The following is a 10,097-nucleotide window of genomic DNA, read 5'->3' as shown; positions in this document are numbered from 1 at the left end:
TCTTTTCTTTTAGCATCCAAATTGCTTGCTTTTCTCTCAAAGTCAGCTCCCTCATCTTCATCCTAGTTTGTGTGTCATCATCGAATGCAAGATTCAGAATGCAGAAGTAATGGATATAACTGATCCGACACATTCCCTGCTTTTAATATCTGAAGAATTAATGCAACAGGACACAGCTGATCACTTAGAAAGACCTGTGAGGCAACTGTTTCAGTACTTATGCTCACATCAGATAGAGGGATGAAACTCTAAAAGTGCTGAACTTCTTAGCTGGTAAAACATCTATGTGTTGAATCACCCAATAATAAAGTGTGACATTCTGTAGTTTTGTCTCATATTCATCTTTTAGTCATATTTGTAAATGTCTTGACTCCACAGCCAACAGAGCAATTTTGTCTTTACTGTTCCAATACTTTTGGAGGGCGCTGTATTTGTAGAAATAACCAAAAATACATTGTATGGGTCAAAATTATCGATTTTGTTTATGCCAAAAATCATTAGGATATTAAGTAAAGATCATGTTCCATGAAGATATTTTGTAAATTTCTGACCGTAAATGTATCAAAACTTCATTTTTGATTAGTAACATGCATTGCTAAGAACTTCGTTTGGACAACTTTAAAGGTGATTTTCTCAATATTTCGATTTTTTTGCACCCTCAGATTCCAGATTTTCAAATAGTTGTATCTCGGCCAAATATTGTCCGATCCTAACAAACCATACATCAATGGAAAGGATATTTATTCAGCTCTTAGATGATGTATAAATCTCAATTTAAAAAAATTGACACTTAAGACTGGTTTTGTGGTCCAGGGTCACAAATGATGGTGAATATTTTTAAATATTAGGACATGTATGAAAGGAAAACATGTAGATTTGCAGCAAATTTGTGATTTTTGTAAAATAAATTAGTTTAAAGATACAAAAACATGTATTTATTATATGTCCGCATTTTTACTGTCGGCAGAAAGATAGTAAGCCAGAATTGCCTATAGAGGAGGTTTGCACATGTTTGCAAGTAACAGAAACCTGAGCATATGCACAAAAGTAAACAGTGTAGTTAGTTCAGTACGCCTGGTTTCTGTCTGTCAGTAAGGTACTCAGCTCTTGCTATATTGTGAAGTGCAGGTGCTACTGGGCATCTTGAGTGCAGAATAGTCCCGTTTAAATATTCTAGCAATTGGACAATGGATTTATTTGTAACCATAAATGTTTGGCTATAGTGGATTCCAAAAGTCTGAGAACAAATTATTCGCATTTTGAGTGAAAATGTATTTTAATGTATGTGCATCTTGTGCTCCAATAGACTCAAGAACATCTGACCTTCTGAGTTCACATCAGTTGACGTCAGGGTTACAAATTTGCTTTAATTTGCTTAGTGACCTAGAAATAAGAATCTTTTAATTGGACGTCATAGCTTTTCTCTGTTTCACATTTTCACTGTCCTAAACTTTCTGTTTATTTATAGATTTAAATAGGGGGGGGGGGGGGGGGGGGGGTCCACAATGTTTTCTCAGACTTTTGGGCCTCACTGTATATCATTTGTGTAAGTCCATGTCCACGGCGATAGAGTTATATCTCACCACTCGACAGCTATGAAGTGATGAGATCATGCCAAATGACCTATATTGTGTTGCTGCTGTAGTTTGTACCACATTCATTTAGCACACATCCGTCCTCTTAAAGCTCCAGGGAATAAAAGCTACAGCCATTGCGTCTCACCTTGTTAGAGGTGCTGGGTCTGTACTGGAATCTGCTTTAAAAAATGAAGTTGGGAGAGTGCTGAGCTGACACCACTGCGAATCTGTAAACACCAATGTAAATCAATTACAACGGGAAAAACACAGTCCCATGTATAATTTGATCTGATTATGCTGTTGACAGCAGCGGCGTAATGATTACTGCCACACAACAGAGGCAAAGCATGTTGCTGTCTCCGAGATGAGAATGTATTGTATTATCAGGCTAGAAAATCTTTGATTTGATTTGTCAAGTTGTTAGGGCAGCACTAGAGATTCGATTTGATATTAATTAAAGGGAAATGGAGAAGAGGGAAAAATGAATGTGGTAATAGCCTGTGACGACTTCAGAAAAAGAGTTCAGGTGCATGTGCTTTTTATGTTCGAGATCAATATTAGTGTGCTCGTTTTGATGAGAAGAAACAGTGTGATTTGATCAGTGTAGACCTCAATCTCTTCAGCTCTTTATTGCTTCTGGAGTGATTGCTCTCCCACTCCACCTGGGCTCACTCTGCCCATGCATCTGATATCCTCTGTTCGGAATGTTATAGAGCAAACAATGTAAGATGAGTTTTTGGATTTCAATTTTTATCAATTTTTTTTCCGTGTGTGTGTGTTTGTGTGTGATAGAGGGGGTGGGTGGAGTTGCTATGCACGGCGGTTGTATAATAGAAAATGAGTAAAGATCAGACCGGCTAAATTTTGATGAAGGAATGATTTGCTGGGGCGCTTTGTGCTGTGTTTAGACCAGGTGTCGTGAAATAGCATATTTCACTTATCAACAGTGAGTCTATTATATAAAACATTTTTAACTTTTTGTCAATTTAATCTTGAGTTGGTGCAGCTCAGCCTAAAAAAAGGATAAACAATGCAATAAGTAACTCTCTCTCTAGTTTTTTCTCTGAAATTCAAGTTTGTTTATATAGTACCTTTCAAAATAAATACTGTTTCAAAGCAGCTTTACAGGAAATGCTTATTTCAGTGTTAAAAATGTAAATGATTCTGTTATCAGTCAGATATGTGTCAAAGTAATGTCCATAAGGCAGCAATATACAGCTAAAATGTAATAAACTGTACTCACTATTGAACTATCTTCAAGTATGAAAACAATGCCAAAACCTGGACATTTTAGGCAATTTTAAAATTCTGGCCAGGACATGTCAGGGAATAAGAGTGTCTACTTGTGCTTGCCTTGTAAATAACCCTTCCAAAGACCCTTCTCACGCAACACATCAATTTCATATGCAGTGAAAAAACACATCACGGAGCAATGAAGAAACTGACAATGCGCCGACAGACGAGACAGAGCAGGTTGGTAGGAAACAAACTGTAGCACATTCAAGCGACACATGAAGCAATCATATCTTCCTCTTTACTGGTTATAGCGTGAAATAAACATGAATGAACATCAGAAGGTATTTTGTTTCAACCACGGAAATATGTCGATACACTGTTTTTCAAGTTTAAGTCCACTGACCTTAATCTACTCTCCTGTCTGTTTCGTTTTGTCAGACAAAAATGGCGTTATTGGTCAGATCGCCTGTCAATAAAACTGTCTGTGCATATAGATTTATCAGTGTTGTATCTGGAGTCTTCGTAAAGGTTGGCGTTGTCTCAAATCTTCGCAAAGGCTGGATCCAAACTGTATGGAAACCACCTCAAGATGGACATGACCAGCTAAATTCTGTCTATAATCAGTCACTTTTGCAACAAATCGATCATAGCTTACTCTGAATAGTGTATTTTTACAATGACATCGATAATAACTGAAGAACTGAACTGCTTCTGCTTTGGTGTCATGATATACCCACACCACTAGGTGTCAGAATAAGTTCATGATTTCGCCATATTGGACAGTGTAATATCAACAAAAAATACCGAGCTTCCATTTAAGCACACTTTCTAAGAAAAATATGGGTTGAATTCAGAATAGCATACTGGCATACAACTATTTCTGACATATGGCCAAAATAGTAAGAGCAGTATGCTATTACAAATTTAGCCATGGTCTTGAGGCTTCCAAACCCAGACGTGCCTATATCTGAAACATCCTTTCAACGGATGGACATCAAATTATGTGTTGTAGTCTTTCAGCTTCTTTCAAATTTTCAGACTAAGAAGGCACATTGTTGAACACACAGTAGTTTGACCAAACAATATAAACATTCCCTGAATGGATTTGTTTTCATGAACTTTATGACCTAGATTCTGCCAAATCTCATTTCTATCTTAAATATTTATCTTCACACAGTGAAACCATCTTGTTGTATTCCCTGAAAACTACATTCTTGAATATCACTCAGTTTTCAAATGCTTTATGTTATTGTTACTGAGATAGCATTGACATTTATAGACTGAGAGAGTGGAGAACAAGCAAACAGTCTAATTTTTGATAAATGAGGAACGTCATACGTAACCGTTTTTAATGATCATTATTTACTAGCGAACAAAGAGCCAAGACTAAATCCAAACTATGATGAATTGCTGATCAATACATTGATGACAAGCCACCAGAGCCACGGAGTGTAATGGGAGATTGTGTCTGAACTGAATATGGTCAATCAAGCTGTTGTCTCGCTGTAAATGTTACTATACAATGCATGTTATTTGACTTGGCACAGCGAGCCTAATGTGGCATGTGGTTTGCAAAACACAAGGAGGGTTTTATAAGGGGCAGCTGTGATTACATTCCTCTCTTCCATTCCTTCTCATTATGAATGTGAAAAAGAATACAGCCCAAGCATAACTTACAGCACTTACAGGAGGTGTGAAACTCCACTAAGGTACAAACCACACCAAATAAAATATACATAATGCTGGTGGAGTTTCATAGTCTGGCTCTCCTGTGTCCAAAGGACTTGTGCTGACTTCTCAAAATGAAAGGAGAGTCTGTTACTGTGAAGCCATGTAAATAAACATGAACATTTCACAACTTTGACTTTTTAAGAGGCAGAGAGCTCAGTGAAGGACATGACAACCTAGATAGACCTACATGCACCCACCATCTAATAATACAAAATCATAAAGAGCTTTGTTGTATGGAAGCCCATTTCAACAACATAAGAAAATAAATGAATTATGAAATAAAAAGCTGAAAATTATAACAGGAAATTATGAGAAATACAATGACATAAAATGTCAGAAGGGAATTCACATAATTATAACAATAATTGTAATGGTAACACTTTATAGGCACCAATTCTAACTATCAACTGGTTGCTTATTAGCATGCCTATAATAACATATTGGCTGTTTATTAGTACTTATAAAGCACATATTCTGCATGAATATTCTACATCCCTAATCCTACCCTATACCTAAATTTAACAATTTCCTTATTAACTATTAATAAGCAGCATATTAGGAGTTTATTGAGGCAAAAGTCATAATTAATGGTTTGTTAATACCTTTATAGGTATAATACTATTACTTTTGTCATAACAATGATTTATTCTATTTTTGCCTTTTATGTCATAATTACAATTTTTAATGTTGTATTTAGGATTTACCAAAGCATGTTTTTTTTCCTAATCTTGTAGAAATGAGCTTCCAAGAAACTGTCAATTATTTTCAAATCTTATAATCTCAAGATCATTATCATAAAAACACCCGATACAACCAATTACAATTTTTTTCATCTATATGTCATTTATAGATCATTAATAGTTATTTTTTTAATAGGCCTGCATGCCTGTCCAGTGTTATTGTATTAAATGATTTAGATAATGCTCAGTTCCATTAGGCTAATGAAAAATTCACCAAATTTACAGTGCGACCAAGTGAAGTTAGATTTTTGAACAAATGCCTCCTATATGAACCAGTTCTTTTTGGTTAAATAAAACATACGTCGTAAACACTAATATCTGATTCTTGACCAAATTACTCTTATAGAGCATCAAAAACATAGAGGGTGACCAGTGAAGTCCTATCCCCAACCAAAAGAATCTTATGAACCTGTTCTTTTTAAAGAATCGCTAGCACATGAATCAATTTTTATTACAGATCCCAAATATCTCTTCTGGATATATTTGTAAATTGCCAATTAAGTAAACTGTCTGTCACTGATTAATTAATTAAACTGATTAGATACACGTATGTTGATATGTTAATATGCACTATGCACTTTTTTTGCACTTTATAAGTATAAAAGATTGATATAGTATTTCAGCATGTAATCCTTTTATTTGGATACATAGCAAACAAATCTGAAGAATTGTTTTTTTTTTTTTTTTTTTGCTCTGATGGATTCTATTATAGATCAAGTCAATAATTTATTTGTGTCCATGACATGAAGTAACTGATACCGTGTTATGTTTTACTTGAGACTAATGATACCTAAATCAGTGTAGCTAGTGACTGTTGTTTATAATGTGTAATTAAAAATACAAATGATGAGTTTGTCAGTGGTATAAAGGAAAGAATGAAATATGCTATCACGTTAAATTTGTTTTGTTGTTGCTTTAGTAAAATGATTGCATAATCTGGGTTCCCCTTCAAGGGAACTCACACTGCTTCTTCTAGTGGACACTATGGGGAATGCCACTAGAGGATGTGTCTCGTTCCGTCTCGGGGAACCATGGTCACATGCGCAACCCGAGACGTTCCCATTCAAGGGAACACACACTGCTTCTTCTAGTGGACACTATGGGGAATGCCACTAGAGGATGTGTCTCGTTCCGTCTCGGGGAACCATGGTCACATGCGCAACCCGAGACGTTCCCATTCAAGGGAACACACACTGCTTCTTCTAGTGGACACTATGGGGAATGCCACTAGAGGATGTGTCTCGTTCCGTCTCGGGGAACCATGGTCACATGCGCAACCCGAGACGTTCCCATTCAAGGGAACTCACACTGCATCCACTAGTGGCATTCTCCATAGTGAACACTAGAGGACGCAGTATCTCGGGCCCTCCCTGGGAATCCTAGTTACATGCGTAACATTAGACAATTTCTGTTACAATTGCCCGTCACGAATCCAAATGCGGTCCACCAGGCTGAATGTTACAGTCTATGTGTCTATGTGCTGAACACAATTAAAAAATAACTTTCAGTTTTACAATTCATTTTAGTTTTTACATTAATTTAAAAATGTACTAAACAAATATAAGCTATAATGTTTTTGTTATGTAAAATAGTTAATAAAAAAATAATTAATGTTACGCATTTAACGAACACTTACAAGCGCGCACTTTGGCAGAATTCAATTCAAATAGTCATCAGCAGCCATTAGTTCTGTAAAATTGAGCATCGGAATGGACAAATTTGTTAAGGGAGAAAACAAAATGTGGAAAATGCCAGCGAAAGAACACATTCAAACAAGAATAGTCGCAGCATCAGCAGTGAAGAGAGTGCTGAACTTTCGGCATCAACTTTCGGTTTGCCCTGCCACTCACTTGACGATGTTCAGGCAAAAAGAAACACCCATAGGTTACTATGCAGCAATCATCCTTAATTACAGAAATGTGGCAAAACATCTCTAGAGAGAACCTCAGATTATTAAATTTGAAAATGTTTTCCATATTTGGATCAACATAGGCTACATTTGTGAACGCACACTTTCTGCAATGTCACGTGTCAAGTCACACTTCCGTACGCGTCTTACAGACTGCAACTTACAATCGCAACTTCATTGTGCTGTTACTCCTTTCGAGCAGAATTTTACAAAATTGGTCAGCTATTGGTCAGCTCCTGACAGCATCAGGTGTTTTATTAATGGTGAGTAGAATTATTTATTTATTTATTTATTTCAATAAATGTAATTGTTTAGATATCAGAATATTTAGGCTATAAAGAATATAAATCTGGTTGGTTTGTATTGATGTAATATGTAAATGACATGCGTGCGGCCCGTGAGACTTACACTTGGACCATGGTGCGGCCCGGTGGAAAAAAAGATTTCACTCACCCGGTACGTTCAAAACTGAGGCGATATCACCCCAGCGCTTCTCTTTCCCCTTACGGTTGTGATGCATTTTCGACACATTATTCTGACAGTCGTGTTATTGCAAAACTTACTCAAGCAGTTTCTCCATCTCCACTATCCAATGGCCCTGTGCAGCAGCTTGTTTTGCAGTCGCGCATTGGCTATTGTGAAATTACTGACGTAATCATAGCCGTGATCATCCCGATTTAAAATCCTAAATATCAAACATGTTTGATATGATCGGCGATTTGTGTGTGAGCAGTTCGGGAGGTGCAAGATTCGATCTGTGAACGCCTCACATTACCAGATAATCTGCACTGAACATCGGAGCCGATCGAGGTTCTCAACAAGATTTTTCCTCCGATTCTCAGGAGGGGAAAATCGGAGCTAAATCAGGCTTAAAATCCTGTAGTGTGAGCAAGGCTTTAAGACCAGAATCATTAAGAAAAGGTGCAATCAGAACCAGAATCATTAGGGATATTTATTAAGAGCTACTGAGCTAGTGTGGTTTATGTGGACGAATAGATTGTTTTGGGCACAGATCATCAAAGACTTCCACTGCAGCATTTAGGTTTAGTACTCTATTTTTTGTGTCTTGAGTCTTGGTGGTCTGACAGTGGACTCCTGATCAGAGGTTGTTATGAGCTAATCAGTGGGTTCAGTGATGCTTGGTTGGTTCCGGAAGCTCAGCTTCAGGAGAAAGGACACGTAGTTCAGGGACAGTGGAGAATCTTATACCACTCTAATAGTCCTTTGATTCCCCTGTCACAGCCCACTTGAGGGGCAACAGACCTAGTTTGCTCTGATGATCTCTTTCTGCTGGGTCATTGCCTCTGTTCGGTTTGCAGTGACCCCCTTTTAGCAGGGTCCTGTCAAGGCCCCATCATTTTGTAGCTCTATATGTTCAGACATTCGGGTTTGAACTTCATTTTAAATGTTTAATGTAATGTACGTCTAGAAACATCAATTATTCATGAGTGATGTTTAATCGATGAACATCTAAAACAGTTGAAAAATAAATATCGATTATCCTCTAGCTGTACTTAAATGACCACTCATTGGGTTTAATTATGCCTGACTCTCTTTCAAATGCTTTTCTTTAATGAGGTATGTTAACAAAACGAGGAGTCCGTTGTGACTGATCTTGTATCATTTATCTGGAAAAGTCTCCATGGGAATGTTAGTTAACATGAAGCCTGCGAACAAAACCTGAGCCTAAGTAAGTTTAGAGTGTGATGAAATTCCAAATTTGGGAGGCTCCATGAAGCAAATTCCATCGTTTCGAATCTCTCCCTTTCACATTTCATCATCAACACTTGTGTCACATTCACCAATTGAATGGGACATTGTCCTCCCCTCAGAGCCCAGTCTCAATAACTGCCCATTTTCTGGGTCCCTGCCCTCACACAATCACGTATCAACTCCAATCTGTCCACATAATGCTCTGCTGCCTGCCTGGAATGGCTGCTAAAACCTAGTGCCACTCCATTTGCATCCACTGCTTCTGGCCAGTGTACGATTCCCTGGGAAAATAAACACCCCCTGTCGAGAAGGTGTGGGTTTGATGGATTTTGTCACCAGAAGAAACTTGTACATGCAGCATTTCAAAGCAAGGAGCTTGCATGCCATGGTCTAGCATTTATTTTTTAAAACTGTTTCCATACTGAGATGCAGTGACCATACAACTCGAAGCAACTCAAAAAGATTCATTTTTATAAATGATACCTATGATAATAAAAATTCTATGAGACAAACATTGAAGTATTTTAATGTAAGCTTGACATCTAAATAATGTTTGTAACTGCACCAGATATGATTATACTCATCAAGTGTGCATAAGTCAGCTGCCCGTATCTGAGCACTATTTGCAGCTCAGCATAACATTAATATTCCTCTTAATGGCAATTTTGTTTTCCACAGGCCTGACACTCTAGACAAGATTGTTAACATGACAAAGAGCCTTCTAAAGTAACTTTAGATCTAAAGATTGATAGTAGATTAGTGGGGATGTCAAGAAAGGAGAAATCTGATCTGCTATTTGCTTAAAAGGGTCTTGTATTATACAATGGTCAATTCTGGTCCTTGAATTTGATTGACAGAGTGTGCGGATATTTAGTCCAGTATCAGTCTGTGCAATTTAGTACATCTTTTTAATCTTTCTGCAAGCTGCATCATTAAACCAGTACCTGGCGACAAGTTACTGTCTTAATGAAAGAGTGTAATTATCAGTCGATTTGTTCAAAACATTGATCATTCTGGAAATGAGTGGGACAATTGAATTCCTTAATTCAACCAATAAAAAAAAAAATACCTGATTTATTCAGGAGCAAAACAAGTGACTGTCTTTAAGAGACATACAATATAGTAGGCAACAAACAGTATGTAACAAAAGAAGTATGTCCAAATTTATAGTACTCATAAAAGAGTAGGCAA

This window comes from Barbus barbus (genome assembly GCF_936440315.1).
Source record: "Barbus barbus genome assembly, chromosome: 15".
In the NCBI taxonomy this organism is placed as follows: Eukaryota; Metazoa; Chordata; class Actinopteri; order Cypriniformes; family Cyprinidae; genus Barbus; species Barbus barbus.
This window is presented reverse-complemented; position numbering follows the sequence as displayed.